General features: G+C 45.1%; 1 protein-coding gene across 2 annotated transcripts in view; it reads left to right on the top strand.

Annotated features, from left to right (window-relative positions):
• The first annotated feature begins 787 nt into the window (after positions 1–787).
• Positions 788–26,063, top strand: part of LOC141172390 (uncharacterized) — a 38,311-nt gene continuing 13,035 nt past the window's right edge. Inside the window, exon 1 of one of the 2 annotated variants that reach the window (XM_073656536.1) lies at positions 788–1,096. The gene's annotated coding sequence lies outside the window, so the exon portion shown is untranslated. The remainder of the gene's footprint in view (positions 1,097–26,063) is intronic. The other variant, XM_073656537.1, reaches the window with a different exon arrangement.

Below are 26,063 nucleotides of genomic sequence, written 5' to 3'. Positions count from 1 at the left end.
TATACTACTTGTACTCTGGGTCAATTGGCACTTTCCTGGTGTCTACCCCTAATTTGATGTGTTTTGGCAGCTTTGGGGCCCGTTTGAAGGTGTTGTACAGTATATGCGTTTGGCTTTGCCCCCCATAAACACAAAATAGGATGCACAACTACAATATAAATATAGGGTGCTACATTGTGTATTAACACAAAACTGTAGTAAAGGGACAATAATACACTAACAATGTGCACACCTAAATTAATAAGTTACATTTTATTAAGACATAACACATGTGACAAAGATTAAAACCATCTAAAAACAACACCACCATGGTTTTGCCCCCCATTGAATCCTATGGCGTTCCTTAATGTTCGACGAATAAATCGGCAAATATTGCAGATTCGAGGATCGTAATCCGAACCGAATATTGACACATTCGCTCATCTCTACTTGTTACTTGACACCTTCTGAGAAATGGACTTCAGAAGGTCAGGAATGACCACCAGGACTGGAAACAACATCCAGGAAATAGCACATTTAGGGGGGCGTTCACACACTCATCTATGTTCATCAATGTTAGGCAGACTTCAATACCGCTGGCCAAAAATCAAATCTAAATAGAGGAACAGATCCTTGCTTGTTTCATAAGATCTACAGCCAGTCTGCCTACACAAAGGTTGATAGAAAAGGCTTCAGGGACAGTATCTTGCTTTATCGGAAAAGAACTTGTAAAATACACTCTCCGTTTGCTAATAGGGGAATATGTCCTGTCTCTTTAAGAAAGGAGGAGCTTCCGAATGTAAAAAGTTCTGACAGTCCCTTTAACGCATTTGACTTAAAGGGATGAGGTTCAGAGTTGGTAGAAGCAGTGTGAAGATGGCCGAGCAGCGCTGCGCGAGGAGTGATCCTCCTGAGCCATAGAGGCGCCAGCAGCTCCATGGTCTCTGCGCTACAGGGAGGTGAGCGGGGTCCTCACTGGGGAGGCTGGAGGCCTAGTCTGGGCCGCCATAGATGCCGTGCTCCGTGTAAAGACCCCCTCGTATGACATGTAGCTGCTGCACTGGTTGTGACAAGGGGGCGCATTGTGTAAGCGTATGGAAAGGCTCTGACTGCAAAGGTAGGTGGCGTGAAGGGTTAAAATAACTTACAGGAAGGTGACAGGGATTTGTAGTTGAGGGGTCACATGGTGTAACAGTGACGGGTATTAAGACCCTCCCTAGGTTAGGAGGGCTTTCTCCATACCCCTTCTGTGGTGGCAAGTAACTAGCAGTCAGTTCCCACTCCCCCCAGCACCATGCGGCTGACCGACTGGTGACTCTGCTTCTGGAAGAGACGGCTGCCTTGTGGGAGAGACGGCTGCCTTGTGGAAGAGACGGCTGCCTTGTGGGAGGGACGGCTGCCTTGTGGAAGAGACGGCTGCCTTGTGGAAGAGACGGCTGCCTTGTGGGAGGGACGGCTGCCTTGTGGGAGGGACGGCTGCCTTGTGGGAGGGACGGCTGCCTTGTGGGAGGGACGGCTGCCTTGTGGGAGGGACGGCTGCCTTGTGGGAGGGACGGCTGCCTTGTGGGAGAGACGGCTGCCTTGTGGAAGAGACGGCTGCCTTGTGGGAGAGACGGCTGCCTTGTGGAAGAGACGGCTGCCTTGTGGGAGGGACGGCTGCCTTGTGGGAGGGACGGCTGCCTTGTGGGAGGGACGGCTGCCTTGTGGAAGAGACGGCTGCCTCGTGGAAGAGACGGCTGCCTCGTGGGAGGGACGGCTGCCTCGTGGGAGGGACGGCTGCCTCGTGGGAGGGACGGCTGCCTCGTGGGAGGGACGGCTGCCTCGTGGGAGGGACGGCTGCCTCGTGGGAGGGACGGCTGCCTTGTGGGAGGGACGGCTGCCTTGTGGGAGAGACGGCTGCCTTGTGGAAGAGACGGCTGCCTTGTGGGAGGGACGGCTGCCTTGTGGGAGGGACGGCTGCCTCGTGGGAGGGACGGCTGCCTCGTGGGAGGGACGGCTGCCTCGTGGGAGGGACGGCTGCCTCGTGGAAGAGACGGCTGCCTCGTGGGAGGGACGGCTGCCTCGTGGGAGGGACGGCTGCCTCGTGGGAGGGACGGCTGCCTCGTGGGAGGGACGGCTGCCTCGTGGGAGGGACGGCTGCCTCGTGGGAGGGACGGCTGCCTCGTGGGAGGGACGGCTGCCTCGTGGAAGAGACGGCTGCCTCGTGGAAGAGACGGCTGCCTCGTGGAAGAGACGGCTGCCTCGTGGGAGGGACGGCTGCCTCGTGGGAGGGACGGCTGCCTCGTGGGAGAGACGGCTGCCTCGTGGGAGGGACGGCTGCCTCGTGGGAGGGACGGCTGCCTCGTGGGAGGGACGGCTGCCTTGTGGAAGAGACGGCTGCCTTGTGGGAGAGACGGCTGCCTTGTGGAAGAGACGGCTGCCTTGTGGGAGGGACGGCTGCCTTGTGGAAGAGACGGCTGCCTTGTGGGAGGGACGGCTGCCTTGTGGGAGGGACGGCTGCCTTGTGGGAGGGACGGCTGCCTTGTGGGAGGGACGGCTGCCTTGTGGGAGGGACGGCTGCCTTGTGGGAGGGACGGCTGCCTTGTGGGAGAGACGGCTGCCTTGTGGAAGAGACGGCTGCCTTGTGGGAGGGACGGCTGCCTTGTGGAAGAGACGGCTGCCTCGTGGGAGGGACGTCTGCCTCGTGGGAGGGACGTCTGCCTCGTGGGAGGGACGTCTGCCTCGTGGGAGGGACGGCTGCCTTACATGAGCAGTACTGGCTGCAGCTGCACTCCAGATCAGTGTGGAGCCTGGTGCCTGCACATCTGAGCCCCACTCCCTCCTCAACCACAGCACCAGAGAAGGGATAAAGCCCCCCTTCCCTCCTGTGCTCCCCCTGACACCTTCCAGAGGGAGGCTCCTCTGACAGCCCCCTACACTACCAGCACTGCTGCCTTATCGCAGGCAGCTCCCTCTGCCATTGCTCCACTTCAGCTCCCTGCCATACAACAGTGGCACTACTATGTGATCAGGAAACCTGTATCTTTGTACCATGGTAGCCATTAGATAGAAACAATACTACAAATGTAACGTTTAATAGCTAACAGAACAGGTGATGGCAGCTTTTCTTCCAAATCTGGTCCCTCGTAGCATCTGATTACTCACCCTCCATGCACTTAAAGGGGTTGTCCGCTACTTGGGACAAACCCTTCTTGAACAAAATGTTTTGCCCCAGTAAAATAAAAAAAGCCTATACTCACCTTCCATGCCAGCACCGGTCCCACGGTGTCAGCACTTGTGGTCCCAGGGACTCCCGTGCTGCTGTTGTGACGCCGGTGCCCAATCAGTTCCGGCGTCACTGGCCCCGCCTTCGGACAAATCGAACATGAAGAGGAAGTCCAGGCTGCAGCTGATCTCGGACTTCCTCTTAGAGAGGTTGTCCACTATTATTTAAAATGCCCCCAATGTATTTAAACTGTGCAGAGAAGTTTTTTTTTTCTAATTACCTTGCATGGTCTTTATTGCCTGTGAGCGGCGCTATCGCTGACCCCTCACAGGCATCACGTGACCCCCAGCTGCAACCGGCTCTTGCATCCACAAAAGTCACATCAAGTCGGGCGTGACCTAGTGACGCGCTCACCGCTAATTGATGGGCTGTGAGATTCACCACACACTTCTGTTTGCTAATTTCAAATAGAGTTTATTTTCACAAGGTGCAGGAAATTGTGACTGAAACTAATTTAACGTTTCGACCCACCAGGGTCTTATTCATATAAAGTCGCTGTGAAGAAAAGAAACCATAGTAAAAAACATGTAGAGGTGGAGGCTGTGCGGGATAGTAATGCATGATGTGTGGATGGAGGGATAGTAGGGATGGATCTACATGGGGATGAGTGGAAAGTGGTCCATGAATAAGGGACATGGTGTGTAGGTGTGGGGGATGATAAAAGGGCAAGTTTGATAATGGTGGCTGCAGTGTGGGATAGTAATGTATGATGTGTGAATGGCCTAGCATATATTGGTGGACAGCAGGGATATTGAAGAGAAACATGTAACTAATGTGAATTCATGAGGATGCTGGAGGGGAGGGACAGGACAGGCAGAAGCAGGTAGAACAACTCGCCTGGGGTTTGTGGGATACCCATTTAACATCTCTGGAAGAAAAAGATTGCATCAAGTTAATAGTTTAATTTCAAGGTAGAGGCCTTTAGGAGACAGTTTGAAGAGTGTGTATCCAATATGATTCACGTTGTTGAAGGAGACGAACGTGATTGCCCCCCCCCCGCCGTGGCCTTGGGACCTGTTCGATCACCTGACATCTTAATTTGGATATTGTGCGTTTTGCATTGGAGAAATGGTGGGGTAATGGTAACAAGGTTTTGCCGCAACGTATTGTGGATTTGTGGCTGGCGATCCTGTCCTTTCCATGCTGTGTAGTCTCTCCAACGTACAACAGACCACACGGGCACTTGATGACGTATACCACGAAATTGGAATCACAGGTGTGGTAGCCTCTAATTGGGGATGAGTGACAGTATTAGACTTAATGACATTGGAGCAAGCAGCACAACTAAGGCAAGGGAAAGTGCCACGTCTTGGGAGTATTTAGGAACTTTTGGATTGGTATCCTCTGGGTGCTGCCTGTGTCGGCTCTGATAAGATCATCCTTTATGTTGTGTGGTCTTCTACTGCACATAATTGGTGGGGATTTGAAAGCCTCAATGGTGGGATAAGCCCTATTAAGTAGTGGCCAGTGCTTGCAGATCATTGTGTGTATTTTTGGCATGAAGGGGTGGTACGTGTGGTCAAAAGGGATTTGTTCAGTTTTGTCAGGTGCGGGTAGTGTTGTAGGTCGGGTGAGGGTGCTAAGTTTCTCCTTCTTAAGCAAGTATGGTGGGTAGTGTCTTCCTTTTGAATTTAGTGTAGAAATGTCAACAAATCTTGCTGGGAGGACAGATTTGTCACTAACAATACATGCAATTCTTTGATATTGCGAATGGGGTAAGCTGTTTTTTGGTGGATCTAGAGAGACAGCTGGAGTAGAGTAAGAGACTGTTGCAATCTGTAGGTATAGTGTAAAGGTCCATGGAGAGTTGTCCCTGGTTGTTTTTGAGAACCTGTGTGTCAAGGAATGGTATTGCCTGGTTATTTTTATTGGAGGGAAAATTTGAGTTCTGGTCTTTACGGAATTTATGGTAGCATAGAAGGCAAAGAGGGAGTCATAGTAGCCATGCCAGATACAGAAGTGGTCTTCAATGTATCTATACCAGCAAATTGTTTTGTTAGTTTTGTATTGTTAGTGACAAATCTGTCCTACCGCAAAATTGGATGGCATCTCCACTAAATTCAGAGAAAGACACTACCCACCAGACCTGCTTAAGAAGGAGAAACTTGGGACCCTCACCCCACCTACGACAGTACCCGCACCTGACAAAACTGAACAAATCCCTTTTGTCCACACGTACCACCCCTTCATGCCAAAAATACACACTATGATCTGCAAGCACTGGCCACTACTTAATAGGGCTTATCCCATCATTGAGGCTTTCAAATCCCCACCAATTATGTGCAGTAGAAGACCACACAACATAAAGGATGATCTTATCAGAGCCGACACAGGCAGCACCCAGAGGATACGAATCCAATAGTTCCTAAATACTCCCAAGACGTGGCACTTTCCCTTTCCTCAGTTGTGCTGCCTGCTCCAATGTCATTAAGTCTAATACGGTCACTCATCCCTAATTAGAGGCTACCACATCTGTGATTCCAATTTCTTGGTATACGTCATCAAGTGCCCGTGTGGTTTGTTGTACGTTGGAGAGACTACACAGCATGGAAAGGACAGGATCGCCAGCCACAAATCCACAATACATTGCGGCAAAACCTTGTTACTGACGCGCCCCCTGGGCCATATTCTTTAGGGGGAATATCCGGAGCCGGATCAGATGGGAGTTGTAGTCTTCCGAGTGGCTGTGACCCGGTCCGTGCCCAGGGTGTCAAACTCAGTTGTATGTGGCAGTCCTACAGATGTTATTAAGTTCTTTATTGTCGACTACGCCACCCGTTGTATTGCGGTCACTATGGCCGCCGCTGCAGCAGGGTCCGCTGAGGCTGATGGTGTAGGTGCAGCTTTTGGTGGTATAACCCCCAACGGGTGGGGTATAGCCTCAGGGGGTCAGGTGCAGAGGATGGGGGTTGTGGTGGTGCAGCATAGATGTTAAAGGAAGACAGTCGGGTTGTGCAGTTTAGGGTATTTACTCACTGCTGATGTTCCGGTCACTCCAGCTTCAAGTGACCTCCCGAGCCGTGCTGCGTCCACCAGGTCCTGGATCCAGCCAACCCCCAAGCGAGTCCGGAGCGTGACCCTGAGCTCTCCTTCTGTCCTTTCTCTGGCCGTCCCCACTATTGATCCACCCAGGTCCAGCTCCCTCGGGCCTTCTGTTGGGTGACCCTTGGCCTTGGGTTCCCTGACCCTCCACGTGGTATGCCTTCGTGGTGGATGTGGTGGGTGGCCGTGGCAGACGCTGCCCACGGCCTCCGGTCTCTGGCTGGGGTGTGTTTTTGCCCCCACCAGCTTGGGTTCCGGTACCCTGCTGCCGACTCTTCACCCGTAGCTTGAATTTGGGTTCTCAGAGTCCTCTCTTTGTCCCCTCTCTGGGTCTTTCCTTCTTTCTCCTCTCTCTCTCTCTCTCTCTAGGGCTGCTCTGCTCCTCTTCCTCCTCTGCAAAGACTGACTGACTGACCCTGATCTCTGATGGTGCCCACCTTATATACACCCTCTATGTGTGAGCTCAGGTGACCAGCACCCAATGAGCTCCTATCTTTACCCAGGCTGCTCCCCCTATCTGCCCCTACACTACTTGGGATGTACCACCCCCCTCCCACTCCAGCCAGGAACAGACTCGGTCGTACCTGCACATTTCTAAGTGGGAGTACTGTCGGCCTGTTCCTCGGAAATGGGATGTATGTAGTGCATGCAGCCTACCGAGCTCAGATCCACACTCCATCCTTACCCGGGAGTGGAATATCACACCTCTGGGTTGAGGTGCAATACCCCTGTAGCAGCCGAATCCTCAGGGTGCTACATTACCATTACCCCACCATTTCTCCAATGCAAAACGCACAATATCAAAATTAAGATGTCAGGTGATCGAACAGGTCCCCAGGCCACGGCGGGGGGGGGGGGGGGGGGGGATCACGTTCGTCTCCTTCAACAACGTGAATCATATTGGATACACACTCTTCAAACTGTCTCCTAAAGGCCTCTACCTTGAAATTAAACTATTAACTTGATGCAATCTTTTTCTTCCAGAGATGTTAAATGGGTATCCCACAAACCCCAGGCGAGTTGTTCTACCTGCTTCTGCCTGTCCTGTCCCTCCCCTCCAGCATCCTCATGAATTCACATTAGTTACATGTTTCTCTTCAATATCCCTGCTGTCCACCAATATATGCTAGGCCATTCACACATCATACATTACTATCCCACACTGCAGCCACCATTATCAAACTTGCCCCTTTTATCATCCCCCACACCTACACACCATGTCCCTTATTCATGGACCACTTTCCACTCATCCCCATGTAGATCCATCCCTACTATCCCTCCATCCACACATCATGCATTACTATCCCGCACAGCCTCCACCATTATCACACTTGCCAGTTTATCATCCACCCCCCCCCCCCTAACATCCCCATATCTACACACCATGTCCCTTATTCATATCTTGCGGTCACTGCTGCAGTGTCACTGTGCATGTGGTGACCACAAGATACCTTGACTGCGCTCGTGCCAGGAGCCACAGGTCACAGCGCGTGCGCACTGAAGCTGGTAATTACACAGCCTCAGTGCGCAAGCGCCGGACCAGTGGCCTGACATGTGCAAATGCGCATGAAACCTAGCGCTTGCCAGGAGCAGTATTCATATACATGCGCCAGCACTAACTGAACTCAGCGACCGCCCATGACTGAATCTGAGAATCACACCCCTATGACGGAATACGAGCAGGTAGGACAAAGTATATAAAACGTTAGGAAAGCATTACAATACCACCAATTTTCATGAATACAGCTTGTTGGTGATGCACATTGCATCACTAACAAAGTAATGGGGGCAGTGATGATAGCAACGAGGACGTGACAGGTTCCCTTTAATGCTCACCTTTCGTGTCTCCACTATTTCCTCATAGATTGTAAGCTTGAGAGCAAGACCCTCCCTCCTCTTGGTATCTGAGTTATTTTGTGTTACTCTGTAATGTCTTTATTGTCTGTACACGTCCACTCTAAAATGTAAAGTGCTGTGGAATATGTTGGCGCTATACAAATAATAATAATTTTTATCGATACTACTGAGACCTCATCAGGTAGGATATAACACAATATCTGAAGAGTCACATTTTGATACACAGCAGGACATAAGAATAGTGCAGTAATAAGGCAAGTTACATGAAGCAGAACTATCCATATGGGAAAGGAGATATAGTTGTGGCAGTAAATATTGATCAGTTCATAGTTACATAGGTTGAAAAAAGACCTACGTCCATCAAGTTAAGTTTTTCTCCACCAATTATACATTTTCTATTGCTAAACTATTTCATACGGAGTGTGAAAGTTGTGTTGTCCACTGATTGAGGTCTGGTAAATAGCTGGGGTCTGATGGGCACATTCCTTCATTGATGTAGAATGACAATAATCGATGTGACACATTAATGCCTGGTCTGATCATAGGCTCAGAGCAGAAATAAATGTGACGCTTGTTTTTTTTGCCTTTCTACATCAATTAAAGAATGTGCTCCTCAGACCATGTGGGGGCATCATAACCCCTGGACCAGACCCTCATCAGTTGACCACACAACTTCCATAGTCCTTATGTAAGAAATACACCAAAATTTACTGCACAACAATTTCTCCCTTTTCCCAAACTGATAGTTGTGCTTCCCATCACGTCTGATTTCCCCACTAGTCCTGTGTCCTGCTGTATAAATAGGTGTTATACTTTGCCTTATGAAGACGCTTAGAGGGTGTCCGACCCTGAAATCCAAAGTTGTTCTTTTTTTTTAAACTAATCTGTGCTTTATTGTAATATACAGCACCGCCCTCTGCACATTCATCGGCTGTTAGTATCTGCCCCAGCACTGACCTCTGTCATCACTCCAGTATTGGAAATAACAGCGGTGATCCTGTGTAGTCATCTGTGGAAAGCAGCTCAATCCCTCCACTCCCTCTATATCGCATCCAGATCCACAGTGGTCATAGAGCTTCACATTAGTGATGAGCGCAAGTGCTTGTTACACGAGGGTGCTTGGGTATGCACTGAGTATCGTGGGTGCTCGAGTGACATGTTAAGAGTCCCTGCAGCCGCATGTTTCAGGGCTGTTATGGTATGTGTCCACAATCAGGATATAGCTGCGTTTTGGAAGCGGCGTATTTTCCCTGCTTCCAAAATGCTGCATTCAATCACGCAGGTAAATCCACCAGTGTTGGTTTGAAAAATGTGGATTTAACACATCCAATACATTCTATTGTGAAAAATCCATAACAGAATTTGACATGCTGTGGCTCGTAAACCCTCGCCGCGGGTGAGCTTACGCAGCGTCATATAGAAGCACAGTGAGCATGAGATTTCTATAAATCCTATCCACTGTGCTTGTATCATAAAATGCAGCGTTTTGGAAGCAGTGCAGGTGAGCTACAAAACATGCAGGGATTGCCTGACAAAGACCGGGGTCCCACCAGCATATGGCATCTTATGCAATAGCATCGGATGGGATATGCTGACACTCGGCTCCCGCTCTGCGAGTGTGACCCAAGTGTCAGTGCGTTGTGCTCCGATCCTCTCACACAGAGAGGATTGCAGCACAGCTGCGGAGGGGACGGAGAAAGTAATTTCTTCATATCCTCTGTTGCTGGCGTCTACGGGAATCGTACTGCACTCGGGTGATATCCAAGTACTGTGCGATGTTTCATACGCACCCATAGGCTTATATGGATGTGTCCGATCTGAATCCAGCAAGCAATCGCAGCATGCTGCGTTTTTTTGTTTTCTTTTCAGCCTGATCGCAATCCGATCAGAACTGGGGGAAAAAAAAACGCCACTGAACACACCATCATAGGATTAAATTGGTACGAATGCAATCCGTTTTTTTTAAATTTTTTTTATTGGATTGCATTCGTCGGATTTAATCGCAAGTGAGAGCGAGCCCAAACACGGACAATCCCCACATGTTTTGTCGCTGTCTAACAACTGCGAAACATGCAGCCGTGAAGACTCGAACATGTCACTCAAGCAGCCATGATACTCTGTTCATACCCGAGCACCCTAGGCAAATTCGAGTAACTAGCACTTGCGCTCATCACTACCTCACATGTCTACACATTACCCCTGACATATGAGTACTGTGAAGTGAAAAGTCGAGAGCTGTGTGTGTATATCTACATATACATCTCATAATACACACCTCAGCTGCTGCAGAACCTCATACTACATCTTACACATGAAAGTGTGGCATGATCCATTTTTACCATCTTTGTGTACGCCTGTGCCGTACATGTGACACATACCAGAATAAAATGCATTCAATAAATTACTGATTTTTATGTGTTAAAGGGAACCTGTAACAAGGAAAAGCGCTATTAATCTGTAGATATAGGGTTACTCTGCAGGATCTGTATGTTCACAGCGGTGACTGAGCCGGCGCCGCCCCCGTAACTGAAACCCGAATACTGCGGGGAGGAGTAAAGTTAATTTTCTCCCCGCAGTGTTCGGCTAAGTATGGGCACCAGGCAGGTTAGTAACGCTATTAACTTTCAGATTGACCCCATATCTGCAGATTAATAGCTTTTTTTCTGATGACAGGTTCCCTTTAAAGATGTGCAAAGATAATGATATCTAAATAGATAGATAGTAGCTATCCGGCAGATATGACTTCACAGCCACACAAGATATTATAAAATTGCACCATTTAGTGCCTGGCATGTGGAGTTTATTGTCCAGCTTTGTGTGAACCAAATAAATAGTTTTTTTTCCTATGTGGGGTCCCCCTTATTTTTGATAATCAGCGAAGGTAAAGCAGACAGCTGTGGGTTTATATTATAAGGCTGAGAAGGTCCGTGGTTATTGGCCTCTTCCCAGCTTCAAAATATAAGCCCACAGCCGCCCTAGAATTTGCAAATCACATTAGATGCGCTAATTCTGGTTCTTCGCCTCGGCTCTTATCGATTGCCCTGGTACGGTAGTAATCGGGGTAATGGTTTATTGGTTTGCTGTCAGCTGTGTAATGTCATCAAACCCTGGGGTCAGCAGTGGAGAGGAGTCGATCAAACAACCCCATTACTAGCCCAATAATAAAAAGGAAAAAACACACACAAATACTTTTATTAGAATAAACACTCCCTCTTTCACCACTTTATTTTTTTTTTTTTAAAAAAAGAAAAAAAATCCTACACAGGTCCGACGAAGTTCAGCGAATCCGACAAACAAAGTCTATGGAGCCTCGTTCTGACACTCCATGGACTTTGCCAACAGCCACTTCCGGGTCACTGCACTGCGCGTGACTCGGTGACTCTAGGATGCATAGATAGATGGATACAGTGGCCTGTGAAAGTATTCACCACCTTCCCCCGTGGCTTTTTACCTATTTTGTAACATTATAACTTGTGTTTTAAACATTTTTGTAATCCAATTTGTATGTGATGCATCTGCACTAAATAGTCTTGTGTAAGTTGGTGAAGTGAGAAAAATATAGGCATAAATTAAATTTATGGGATCACATAACTAAAAATTGGCATGTGCATATATATATATTCACCAATTTTGCAATGAATCCCCTAAAAATTTCTGGTGTAAGTAATTACCTTTTATAAGTCAAATGTTTAGTGAAAGGAAGTCCACCTGTGGGAATCCTAAGTGTCACATGGTCTGTCAGTCTATACACCTTTTCTGAAAGGCCACAGAAGCTGCAACACCATTAACCTCTAAAAGACCAAGCCACTTGACTGGGCCTCATTTTTTAAATCTGAACATTATCACTTTGCGGTAATTACTCTGGAACGCTTCAACTGATACCACTGATTCTGAGACTGTTTTTTCGTGACATATTGTTGTGACGATACAGTTTATAATATTGATCAGCCAGACTATTAGATTTGTCAGTCCAAGAGAAATACACTATTGTGTTTATGTTGACTTGTCCATGTGTGTGTATTTCTCTGGCTGGTCAAGAAGGTCATACTGTTTGTATAACACTGATTGTTGTCTCCTTTTTGGTTCTGTGAACAATGATGTCTGTTACTATGCTAATTGCATATTATACTAAGCTAGCTAGTTAATTTACAAGTGCTACCAACTATGTAAATTGATTAGCTCAAAAAATGAGACCTGAGCCCTGTGAGTAATGCCCCCCCCCCTAACCTCTTACCTGTGAATGTGTACTTGAAAGGACAACTAACTATTTTAAGGGACATGTGCCTCTGTAGCAGGGAGATTTGAAACAGAGATTGGAAAGATGCTTTACATGGAGAATCAAAGATCAGACTCTCTCAGACCATCAGCTTGGAAGCATAGCTTTAACCAAAGAGACACAGATTTGGATTCTACATGATTCTGGCCTAAGGGTATATGGCCCTGACTGGAAAGATACAGATCTGCTTTATTGACCATCAGAGAGCCCATGGATATATCTGGGGAGACCAGGTTGGGATGATGAAGTCACCTGGCCCCATGGATATGTTATTTGTGGTTGCCAGGTTAGACCCTCCAGTCACCTGGAACACATGGAGACATGCAGAGAAGCCAGAATGGGAACAGCTAGTCATCTGGACCCATGGAAACTCTCGGAGAGGCCAGGGTGGGACCCTCGGGTCTCCTGGCTTTGTACCTTGATGGACTGCTACCTTCTCTCTTTAGGGGCCCGCCAAAAGCGGGGTGCCACTGGTGGGGGTAGTTGGCCCTGGAAGCCCCGACATCGCAGCTGTTCTATCTCAGGTGGGCCAGCAGAAGTGTGAGACTGTGTACTGTTGTACCATCTTGGTTTTATGCTTGGACTGTTCTACGTATTTGTTTATTTTGTGGTTCAATAAAGTATTGCCCTCGCCCTGTGTTGTCTGAGTAGTGTTACGCCTATGTAAGACCCCGGGTCTTCACAATTGTACTTCATGGTGGTGGTAAAAAATTTTCGATATGACTTGCGATTATTTGTGAAAAACAGATTATTTGCCTTTTAAACCAGAGAGGTATGTCACACAATAGTTAATAAATAACATTTCCCACATGTCTACTTTACATCAGCTCAACTTTTGAAACAACATAATTTTTTTTGTTAGGAATTTAAAAGGGTTAAGCTGATCAGCAACGTCTCATTTTTCCAAAAAATTTACAAAACAATCTTTTTTAGGGACCACATCTCATTTGAAGTGACTTTGGGGGGACCTATATGACCGAAAATACCCAAAAGTGACACCATTCTGAAAACCGTACCCCCTCAAAATCTAAAAAACCACATTCAAGATGTTTATTAACCCTTCAGGTGCTTCAAAGGAATTAATGTAATGTGGAAGGAAAAAATGAACTTTTTACTATTTTTTTTTTTTTTTATCCACAAAAATATTACTTTAGCCCCAATTTTTTTTCACAAGGGCAACAGGAGAAAATGGACCACAAAATTTGTTTTTCAATTTCTCTTGAGTACGCTGAAACCCCATATGTGGGGGGAAAACTACTCTTTGGGCGCATGGCAGGGCTCGACAGGGAAAGAGCACCATTTCAATTTTTGAACACAAAAATGGCTGGAATCAAGAGCAGATGCCATGTTGCGTTTGGAGAGCCAATGATGTGCCTAAACAGTGGAACCCCCCCCCCCCCACACACACACAAGTGACCCCATTTTGGAAAATAGACCCATCAAGGAAGGTATCTAGATGTGTGGTGAGCACCATGAACCCCCAGGTGCTTCACAGAAGTTTATAATGTAGAGCCATGAACAAAAATGTTCTGTTAGCCCCAATTTTTTTTTTTATTTTCAGGGTAACAGGAGAAAATGCACAGTACAATTTTTTTGTGCAATTTATTCTGAATACAGAGATACCCCATATGTGGTTGAGCTTTGCACTATTATAGTTCAGATTTTGCTGGAATGGTTTGAGGTGCCATGTCACATTGGCAGAGCCCCATAAGTGCAGCAGAAATCCCCCCCCCCCCCCCCATGAGTGACATCATTTTACAAACTACACCTCTCAATAAATGTATCTAGGGGTGCCGTGATTATATTGACACCATATGTGCCTCACAGAAATTTATACCATTGGGCAGTGAATTCACAAATTTTTAATTTTTATAAGGGCTAGTAGGAAAAAATGGACCTGAGTACGCCAATACCCTACATGTAATCGGAAACTACTTTTTAGGCACAGTGCATAGCTCAGAATAGAAGGAGTGCCATATTATAGTGCTGATTTTATTGTTATGGTTTGTGGGTGCCATGACCCACTGGGAGAGTCAATGAGGTGCCAGAACAGCAGACCCACCCCCCCATCACCATAAATGACCCCATTTTATAAACTACACTTCCCAATGAATTCCTCCTAAGGGTGCAGTGATTATATTGACACCACAGGTGTGTCATAGAATTTTATACCATTAGGACGTGAAGAAAAAATAATTACATTTTTACCACAAAAAAATTAACCCCAGATTTTACATGGGGAAATGGGTAAAATGCACCACAATATGTCACACAATTCCTACTGAACGTGGAAATACCCCATATGTGGCTGTACAGTACTGCTTAGCCACACATCTGGAGTGATGGAGCGCTAATTGCCTCCTGGTGCAGATTTGTTTGCAGAGTCCTTATACAGAGCCCCTAAGTTCTGGAAGAGCAGAATCCCCCCTGAAGTGACCCCATTTTGGAAATTATACCCCTGCTAAACATGTGGATGCTAAATGTGTTTTCGGCACACTGTGAGGCTCAGAAGGCAGAGGGGCATTTGGATTTGGGATGGAGAATTCACTGGATTTCTTTTGGGGGGTGAGGAGCCATAGCGCTTTTCCAGAGCCTTTGTACTACCAGTAATGTGGAAGCCCCTGATATTTCTATTAACATGTGACGGACCTGAGTGGGGACTTTCTTTTTTGTGGATTGAGTTGAGGCTTTTGCTGGGAACATTTTACTTAACATTTTGCATCACATTTATCCTACGCTGAGCACGTACAGTACAGACCAAAAGTTTGGACACACCTTCTCATTTAAATATTTTTCTTTATTTTCATGACTATGAAAATTGTACATTCACACTGAAGGCATCAAAACTATGAATTAACACATGTGGAATTATATACTTAACAAAAAAGTGTGAAACAACTGAAAATATGTCTTATATTCTAGGTTCTTCAAAGTAGACACATTTTGCTTTGATGACTGCTTTGCACACTCTTGGCATTCTCTTGATGAACTTCAAGAGGTAGTCACCGGAAATGGTCTTCCAACAATCTTGAAGGAGTTCCCAGAGATGCTTAGCACTTGTTGGCCCTTTTGCCTTCACTCTGCGGTCCAGCTCACCCCAAACCATCTCGATTGGGTTCAGGTCTGGTGACTGTGGAGGCCAGGTCATCTGGCGTAGCACCCCATCACTCTCCTTCTTGGTCAAATAGCTTTTACACAGCCTGGAGGTGTGTTTGGGGTCATTGTCCTGTTGAAAAATAAATGATGGTCCAACTAAACGCAAACCGGATGGAATAGCATGCCGCTGCAAGATGCTGTGGTAGCCATTCTGGTTCAGTATGCCTTCAATTTTGAATAAATCCCCAACAGTGTCACCAGCAAAGCACCCCCACACCACCACACCTCCTCCTCCATGCTTCACGGTGGGAACCAGGCATGTAGAGTCCATCCGTTCACCTTTTCTGCAGCGCACAAAGACACGGTGGTTGGAGCCAAAGATCTCAAATTTGGACTCATCAGACCAAAGCACAGATTTCCACTGGTCTAATGTCCATTCCTTGTGTTCTTTAGCCCAAACAAGTCTCTTCTGCTTGTTGCCTATCCTTAGCAGTGGTTTCCTAGCAGCTATTTACCATGAAAGCCTGCTGCACAAAGTCTCCTCTTAACAGTTGTTGAAGAGATGTGACTGCTGCTAGATCTCTGTGTGTCATTGACCAGGTCTCTAATCTGAGCTGCTGTTAACCTGTGATATCTGAGGTTGGTGACTCGGATAAACTTATCCTCAGAAGCAGAGGTCTTCTTTTCCTGTGGCGGTCCTCATGTGAGCCAGTTTCTTTGTAGCGCTTGATAGTTTTTGCAACTGCACTTGGGGAGACTTTCAAAGTTTTCCCAATTTTTCGCACTGACTGACCTTCATTTCTTAAAGTAATGATGGCCACTCATTTTTCTTTACTTAGAATTTGTATTATGGCAAGAAAAAAGCAGCTATCAGTCTATTCCGTAGGACTATCAGCTGTGTATCCACCAGACTTAAGCACAACACAACTGATGGTCCCAACCCCATTTAGAAGTTAAGAAATCCCACTTATTAAACCTGACAAGGCACACCTGTGAAGTGAAAACCATTTCTGGTGACTACCTCTTGAAGCTCATCAAGAGAATGCCAAGAGTGTGCAAAGCAGTCATCAAAGCAAAAGGTGGCTACTTTGAAGAACCTAGAATATAAGACATATTTTCAGTTGTTTCACACTTTTTTGTTAAGTATATAATTCCACATGTGTTAATTCATAGTTTTGATGCCTTCAGTGTGAATGTACAATTTTCACAGTGATGAAAATACAGAAAAATCTTTAAATGAGAAGGTGTGTCCAAACTTTTGGTCTGTACTGTACTTTGGGGCTTCTATCCAAATCTTCGAGTGATTTCAGATGAGGGATCCATTCACTATAAATAGGCAGCAGAATTACACTGGACTCTGTTTGGTCCTCTGTTCAGCGATTTTTTTTTTTTTTTTTTTTTTTTTTTTTTTTTTTTTTTTTTTTTTTTTTTTTTTTTTTTTTTTTTTTTTTCCCCCCCCCCCCCCACAAAACTGTAGTGGACTGCGCTTTTATGCACGCCTAAAACGATTGACACTGCCAGATCACAGGCCAGACAGCATTCATGGTGTCTCAGTCTGCCTCATTATAGGGAATCTTCCGCCAGGGGTTCCGTCTGAATCACGTATATCAGAGATTTACACGGAAAACCCGTGTAGAGCGCAAGGGTAAGTGTGAGCTGAACCTTACTGCGATCTTTGGGAGGCAGAATGAACAAATCAGTAGTAGGTGAAGAATTGGTTTTACTTTTTACGCCGTTCCTCGCGCTGTATAAGTGATTAGACTACTTTATTCTTCAGTTGGTGCGGTTACAGCTATACCAGATTTATATAGTTTTTTTGTGTTTGGCTGCTATCACACATTAAAAGAGGCATTTTGTTTGCGCATCGCCATATTTGAGAGCTATAATTTTCCTATATTTTTGAATACGGAATCATGTGAGGGCTTGTTTTTATTTGTACCATTATCGGGCACATAACATTTTTGATTGCCTTCTGTTCCGATTTTTTTTGAGAGGCAGAATGAACAAAAGCCAGCAATTCTTTATTTTTTTATTTATTTTTTTTCTTTATGCCTGTTCACTTATGATAAAATTGATAAAATAGCTTTATTCTTTTGGTCAGTACGATTACAGCGATACCACATTTATGTCATTTTTTTTTTTTTATGTTTTGGCGCTTTTACGCAATAAAAACAATTTTATAGACAAAAAATGTTTGCATCACTGTATTGACAGCTATAATTTTTAATTTTTTAATTTTTCCGCTAATGGAGCTGTTTGGTGGCTTTTTTTGCAGGACAAGGTGATGTTTTCAGTGGTACCATTTTTATTTACATTTGTTTTTTTGATCGTGTTTTATTCCATTTTTTTTCCCAGCGGTATGAATGAAAAACCATAGTTTGCCACTTTTTTTTTTTTTATAGCGTTCACTGAAGGGGTTAAGTAGTGTGTCAGTTTTATAGATCGGGTCATTCCAAGTATGTGAACAGTTTAAGTGCATGACCGACATAGAATGTCATGATGTGCTATGTTTGCCATTGGTCGTTTAAGGGGTTAAGCTACAGGCACCACTAACCAAACAACACCATGAAGACAAAAAAGATCTCCAAACAAGTTAGGGACAAAGTTGTTGAGAACTACAAGTCAAAGTTGGGTTATTAATTAATGCATTTGATTTTTTTTCACCCCAAGAACACCATCCCCACAGTGAAATGTGGTGGCAGCAACAAGCTGTGCAGATATTTTTTTTTCAGCAGAGACAGGGAAAATGGTTCGAGTTGAGGGGAAGATAGATGGTGCTAAAGACAAGGATATTCTTGAGTGAAACTTGTTTCAGTCTGTCAGTGATTTGAGACTGGGACGGAGGTTCACCTTCCAAAAAGACAATGACCCAAAGCATACTGCTAAAGCAACATTCGAGTGGTTTAAGGGGAAACGTGTAATCCAATTGAGAATCTGTGGTCCGACTTGAAGATTGCTGTTCACCAGGGAAACCATCTAACTAGCTCATAGAGACTTATCCAAAGCGACTTGCAGCTGTAATTGCCACAAAAGGAGGCTCTACAAAGTACCATAGTTTAGAGGGATGAATAGTTATGAAAAAACAGTGATATTCCAGGTTGTGAGGTAGGAAAACAGGAAAAATGCCAAGGAGGGTGAATACTTTCACAAGCCACTGTAGATGGATATGATATGAGATAGCATGATAGATAATAGAGACATTGATAGAATGATGAATAGACGGGCACATTACTCGCCTATCTGGAAGCATTTTCCTTCCAGGGGATTCAGAAGAGCACTCGGTGTTTGTCACCTTCTTATTTCTGTCTTCCAGTCACATGAGGTTATCACGTGACCCAAAGGTCGAGGCAGGAACTTCAGATTTTCCTGAGATTTGAACAGTGGAGAAATAAACGTTCAGCTGTATTCTCCACTGTTCAGTTCAGCTATCAGCTGAGTCCTTCCCCTGCTGCCTTGCACTGTGTGTGTGTTGCACTTGGAGGCTGGAGCAGGAGGAGGGTCTGACAGACTGGAGGCGTGGCTTCAGTTGTGCCTTTATGACCAGTCTCTGCCAGACAGGGAAAGGGGTGTGAGCAGCCCCTCCAGAATCAGGAGAGAGCTGCTCACATGACTAAGTGTGATATTGACGCATAGGTTCAGAATGCTGACAGGGAATATATTACAACCTGTCAGCATTCTGCAGCCTAAGTACACACACAAATTATAAAGAAAGCCTGGAAAACCCTTTTTAGGAGTAGGGCTGCGTGCCCACTATGCGTTTTTCAAGCGAATTTCCGTAGCGAAAACGCTTAAAAACCGCTTGGTAATACGTGCCCAATGGTCCCCAATAATAATCCGCATGTGCTGTGCACATGCTGCTGAAATTTCCGCTGTGGATTAACATTGCGGAAAAATATGCAGCATGTCCATTAATTTTGCGGACACGCAGCGTAATTGCCGCCATTGACTTGCATTGAATCGCATAATATCCGTGTCAGTACACTTGTACACACGGATATTAAGCGTTTCAATGTGCGGATGGTACCCGGGTTTAGAGAAGAGGAGACTCTCATCTATGGTACCTGTAAAAAAAAAAATAATAATTTAAAATAAAAAATAAAGATTATACTTACCTTCTGATGTCCCCGGCCTCCTCCGTAATGCATCCGGTCTCTGGTTCGGCTTGCGGTGGTGTGAGGACCTGCCATGACGTCATGTGACAGGTCATGCGATCGCTGACGTCTGCGGTCGCGTGACCTGTCACATGACTCAATGACGTCATCGCAGGTCCTTTCACACCACCGCGAGACACCGGGGAAACCAGACGGAGCGGAGAAAATACTGGGGGCCATCGGAAGGTAAGTATAAACGGTATTTTTTATTCTTCTTATTCTTTTTCAACTATTAACTTGGTCACACTATATAAATCAATGCCGGTTGCATGGATTTATATAGTGTGACCAAGTTGTCAAGCACTTTCCAAGTGATGCTAAAATCGCTTGGAAAAACGTTTGATAACCTGCATGCAAAAACGCTTGACAAACGTAGCATTTACGATACATGTGAACACGGTCTAAATTTTAAAGCAAAGTGGACGTGATTCCTTGAAATCTCCACTTTTGTGGTCTGAAGACGCTGCTGAACTGCAGTTTTGGTGCATTTTTTCTTTATAGACTTCTTTTGAAAAAAAAGAATGCCGTTACATTTTTAAGTGCAGAATCAAAGCTTTTCTGTACTATTAAAATAGCATTAAAAACACATCGAATAAGGTGAAAGCGTATAAAAGAAACGCAGCAAACATGAAATAATCAGAGAAGATTGTTACTGCGTCGTGTGGTGCGGACACCTGCAGAAAGAATGCAGCATTTACACTACGTGTGAGCACGGCCTCAGCATTACTGTTTTACTACATTTTCTATGGGTTTATTAGAGAAAAAATACAAATTACGCCTTCTTTTACGCCATTTACCGATCCTCATAATTAATCTGATTGCTGTGTTGTGCGGGTTATTATGATTACAGGGACACTAAATATGTCCATGTTATTTGCTGATTTGTGATGTTCATTATTTAAAAAAAAAAAACACATAATAAAAAAATAAATAATCAAGTGTTTTTATTATTTTTTAGTAATTTTATAGAATGGAAAAAAACGTATTCTCTCTAGAATCCATACATTGTACACAGCAGTGTATTTCTACAGTATAAGCTGCCTGTAGTCAGAGGCTGCACTACAGATCAAGTAAATTAAATTCTGCCAATAACCTCATCAGGGCTTGTCTCAGCAGCTTAAAGCACCTAATCTGTAATGTTTTAAGGTTGGGAGTTCAAGACTAGCAGGAAAAAAAAAATATATTTTTAATACTTTAATAAGAACAAAAAAATGTTTCTTCATCTCAGTATACAGGCACTATAAAAATACAATGTTACATACACAACGTATTTCTATGGATATGTATACTCTGCTTCTGGGTGCATTACCTGCAACCAAGGCCAAGATAACTAAGGGTATGTGCACACGATGCAGAAATGCTCAGGATTTTTTCCTGAGCGTTTCTGCATCTCTCTGGCAGGAAAAAACGCATGCGGATTGTACATGCGGTTTCCTGCCAGGGACATGCGGAAATGAAGCGGTCTTCACTTTCATTTCCGCATGCGGGTTGACAAGCGCTTCCCAAGCGATTTTAGCATCACTTGGAAAGTGCTTGTCAACTTCACACTATATAAATCCATGCAGCCGGCATGGATTTATATAGTGTGTGAATGTCAAAAAATAAAAAATAAATCTATACTTTACCCTCTGATGGCCCCCGGTGTCCTGCTTCATCGGTCCCGGCTGCCGGCAGTGAAGACTTTAGGACCTTCCGACGTCAGCGTCACGTGACCCGTCACATGACTCTGACGTCAGCGAAGGTCCTTCTTCATTCAACCGCGAAGTGCCCGGGAAGCCGGCAGGATGCAGCGCGGGCCGTCAGAAGGTGAGAATATATATATTTTTTATTTTATTCTTTTTTTTTTAATGGTACCTGGGTCTGGATGAGAGTCCTCTCATCCACACCCGGGTACCATCCGCACATTAGACCGCATGAAAAGCGCATCAACATATACAGTGATGCGGATTCCATGCGGTCTAATGCAAGTCAATGGCGGCAAAAGAGCAGCGTTTCGCAAAATTAATTGACATGCTGCGGATTTTTGACCGCAGCGTTTACGCTGCGGAAAAATCCGCATCATGGGCACAGCACATGCGGATTTCCATTGGGGAACATTGCTGCCCTTCTACCATGCGTTTTTCATGCGTTTCCGCTGCGTTTACGCAACTGCAAAAACGCCGCGGAAACGCATGAAAAACGCATCGTGTGAACTCAGCCTTAATTCTCCTATCTGTAGCAGTGTGGGCTGTAGTTCAATGGTAAAGCAACAGCCACAGAGACCGATCACAGGAGGGAGAGGAAGTGAGTATTTAATTTATGCACTTCACAGGGAGAAGTCGGCCCGTCCACCAGGAGGAGGATCTATGGGAGCAATGAAAACGTTGGAGAGGTGAGCATAAATAGAACCTGGGAGAACAGCTGTGACGGGATGCGGGACTGAGCCCTCAAATCGGGACAGTCCCGCCGAATCCGGGACGGTTGGGAGCTATGCATTTCATAGAGGAAAATTTAAAATCCATAAGACCTTTCCATATTTGAGAAGAGCTGAGACTTCAACCTCCTTTGAAGTAGGACTACACATTGAACATGTGTAACTCATTATAGCTAGGAAGAGAGAAACTAGACACGAGGTCAAAATTGTTGGTACCCCTCGTTTAATGAAAGAAAAACCCACAATGGTCACAAAAATAACTTGAATCTGACAAATGTAACAATAAATTAAAAATCTATGAAAATGAACAAATGAAAGTCAGACATTGCTTTTCTGCTTCCACAGAAATTAAAAGCAAATTAAACTCATGAAAAAGGCCTGGACATAAGTGATGGTACCCCTGAAAATAATGTGACAAAAGGGACATGTTAAATCAAGTTGTGTCCACTAATTAGCATCACAGGTGTCTGCAATCTTGTAATCAGTCAGTGGGCCTGTATATAGGGCTACAGATACTCACTGTGCTGTTTGATTACATGGTGTGTATCACACTCAACATGGATCAGACGAAGCAAAGGAAAGAGTTGTCTCAGGAGATTAGAAAGAAAATTATAGACAAGCATGTTAAAGGTAAAGGTTATAAGACCATCTCCAAGCAGCTTGATGTTCCTGTGACTACAGTTGCACATATTCTTCAGAAATTTAAGACCCATGGGACTGTAGCCAATCTCCCCGGACGTGGCCACAGGAGGAAAATTGATGACAAATCAAAGAGACGGATAATACAAATGGTAACAAAAGAGCCCAGGATAACTTCTAAAGAGATGAAAGGTGAACTTCAAGCTCAAGGAACATCCGTGTCAGATCGCACCATCCATCTTTGTTTGTTCCAAAGTGGACTTCATGGGAGACGACCAAGGAGAACACCATTGTTGAAAAAAAATCATAAAAAGCCGGACTGGAATTTACCAAACTACATTTGACAAACCACAAAGCCTCTGGGAGAATGTCCAATGGACAGATAAGACACAAATGTAAGTTTTTGGCAAGGCACATCAGCTCTATGTTCACAGATGGAAAAATGAAGCATATAAAGAAAAGAACACTGTCCTGCTGTGAAACATGGAGGAGGCTCTGTTATGTTCTGGGGCTGCTTTGCTGCATCTGGAACAGGGTGTCTTGAATCTGTGCAGAGTACAATGAAATCTAAAGACTATCAAGGGATTGTAGAGAGAAATGTGCTGCCCAATATCAGAAAGCTTGGTCTCAGTCGCAGGTCATGGGTCTTGCAACAGGATAATGACCCAAAACACACAGCTAAAAACACCCAAGAATAGCTAAGAGGAAAACATTGAACTATTCTGAAGTAGCCTTCTATGAGCACTGACCTAAATCCTATTGAGCATCTATGGAAAGAGCTGAAACATGCCATCTGGAAAAGGCAACCTTCAAGCACGAGACAACTGAAGCAGTTTGCTCATGAGGAGTGGGCCAAAATACCTGTCGAGAGGTGTAGAAGTCTCATTGACCGTTACAGGAATCGTTTGATTGCAGTGATTGCCTCAAAAGGTTGTTCAACAAAATATTAAGTTAAGAGTACCATCATTTCTGTCCAGGTCTATTTCATGAGTGTGTATATATAATATATATATATATTTATTTTTTTAATTATGTGGAAGCAGGGTTGAAAAGCAATGCCTGACTTTCATTTGTTAATTTTCATAGATTTTTAATTTATTACTTTTGTCAGATTCAAGTTATTTCTGTGACCATTGTGGGTTTTTCTTTCATTAAACTAGGGGTACCAACAATTTTGACCACGTGTGTAATTTAAAACAGGGGAAATAGAGAGATGACGCTTCAACCTTTTGATGCTGAGACCTCCTGTAGTGACTAGGTTATTACCACAGAGGTCTATTTTGGGAAACAGCCACCCAGACTGGGATTTGTATATTCAAGAAGCAGAGAAGTGAAAAATCTAACACCTTAAGAGGTAACTCTACCTCTCTTCAAAGAAGCTTTGTAGACTTTTTGTCTCAGACGTCCAAATATGAATATTGGGGTTCGCATGGATCCAATAATTATGGGAGTTATATTTTCAGTGTCGTAGCGAAGTGACGAAAATGACGCATTCACTCACATCACTGTAAGGCCATTATTACCGCTCCAACTTAGTAACTGTCCGATAGATGAGGCTATTCAGGTCATGTTTGATTTCTATGTAAATGTAAAATCGTGATAAGAAATATGACGACAATATCTACCTCCAGAGGTGAAGATATCATGTAAGTTGGAGATCTCCTAAAATTCTGAAGGGCCGAGCACATCTCCCAATCGGCCTCCGACATAAGCTCATCAAAGGGAGGTATGTGGGCGTAAACCAGAGATAATAAGTAGAATTTGGGTTTGGGTCATTGGTTCTTTCTGGAAGTCATTGTTTGCTGTGAGGGTGGTTCATTTTCCTAATCGGAGTGCTTCCCTCCACTAAGCTTTCAGCCATTTCCGTGAAGTCAGGTTTAGTAAATTTCTTTCATTATTCCTTTTTATGTTATGTGTTTGTATATATTGTACTAGCTACTGAACCCGTTCTACACCGGGGTGGCGAGCATTTTTATTGATATATGGTCTCCCATGCTGGTATGTGCTGTCCCCCTCCTGGTATTTGTGCTGCCCCCATCCTATCCTGGTATGCATGGCACCCCTCACCCCCAATCCTGGTATACATGGCACCCCTCACCCCCAATCCTGGCATGCATGGCACCTCTCATCCCAATTCTGGTATGTATGGCCTCCTCATCCCAGAAACCTGGTATGCATGGCACCCCTCAACCCCAATCCTGGTATGCATGGCACCCCTCACCCCCCCCCAATCCTGGTATGCGTGGCACCCCTCACCCACCAATCCTGGAATGTGTGGTCTCCTCACCCCAATCCTGGTATGTGTAGCCCCCGCATGTGCTATGCGCATGTTCCGATCCGACGCCTCACTCCTGCCCCGGTCTCTGGCAAAGAGAGGCACCACGGCAACGCTCCTCCCGGTCAGGTAAGTATGGCACCGGACATCGCGGTATGCGTTATGTCTACGCATACCGCGATCTCCGGCGCCGTACACTCCTCTTACCTGTAACAGCTCCATGCGTTCTGTCTGGAGCCAGACTGCGCGTCGCGCTTGCGCAGTCTATCGAGACTTCAGACAAAAGGACGCATCCCCGGTTATATTAGATTGCTGTGTTCACATTTTGTATCCTCTTTGTAGATTTTTATAAACATTATTAAATATATAAAATTGAATAGCTCTGTTCCTCTTGCCCTGTAAACCGCACCACCTGAAGCCATATTCTTCCTGTAACTGGTGTCCAATCGACCTGTATAAACGATTGGTGATGGCAGCTAGCAGTTCTTTTTGTTATTATGAAGCTGGCAGTGACCGTACAGGTGGTATATATTGTATTATATTCCATGCATTAGAACCAGAGGTGTATACACCATACGCTCACTGTGAGTTCCACAATGACTAGCCTAGCAGTGGAAGCAGCCGCGGCCTCATCCATTACTTAATTTTGTAATTGTCCTGACGATTGGAGGTAGTGGAGTTGCATTTCCTTGACAAACTGGTGGCAGCGGTGAGATCTGGGTGATCTCTCCGGTGTCATCTGTGACAAACTGGTAAAAGCGGTAGGATCTAGGTGACCCCTTCGGCTGTTATCCTTGACAGTATACATGGAAATAAGAAACTTTTACAATATATCTTATCAGAAAAAATCTGCTTCTTTTTTCCTCCAGGACTGATCTGTCATTTTCAAAATTCTCAATTCATGAGTAAAATCTGTGTTCAGTGAAAGCTTTTTCTAATACGGAGATAGTAGTAGACATCTGCTACTGATGAGATTCCATGTAGAGAAGATTGAGGAGGAAGGAGGTGCTAGAAGCAGAGCTTTTCCCTCCTATCTTTATAGAATCTTATCAGTGGCGACTGTCCTCTTC

This window comes from Phyllobates terribilis, unplaced genomic scaffold (genome assembly GCF_046119375.1).
Source record: "Phyllobates terribilis strain yellow unplaced genomic scaffold, ASM4611937v1 Scaffold_12__6_contigs__length_324123572, whole genome shotgun sequence".
Taxonomy (NCBI): Eukaryota; Metazoa; Chordata; class Amphibia; order Anura; family Dendrobatidae; genus Phyllobates; species Phyllobates terribilis.
Note: the sequence above shows the minus strand (reverse complement) of the source record. Positions and strands in the feature narration are given on the sequence as shown.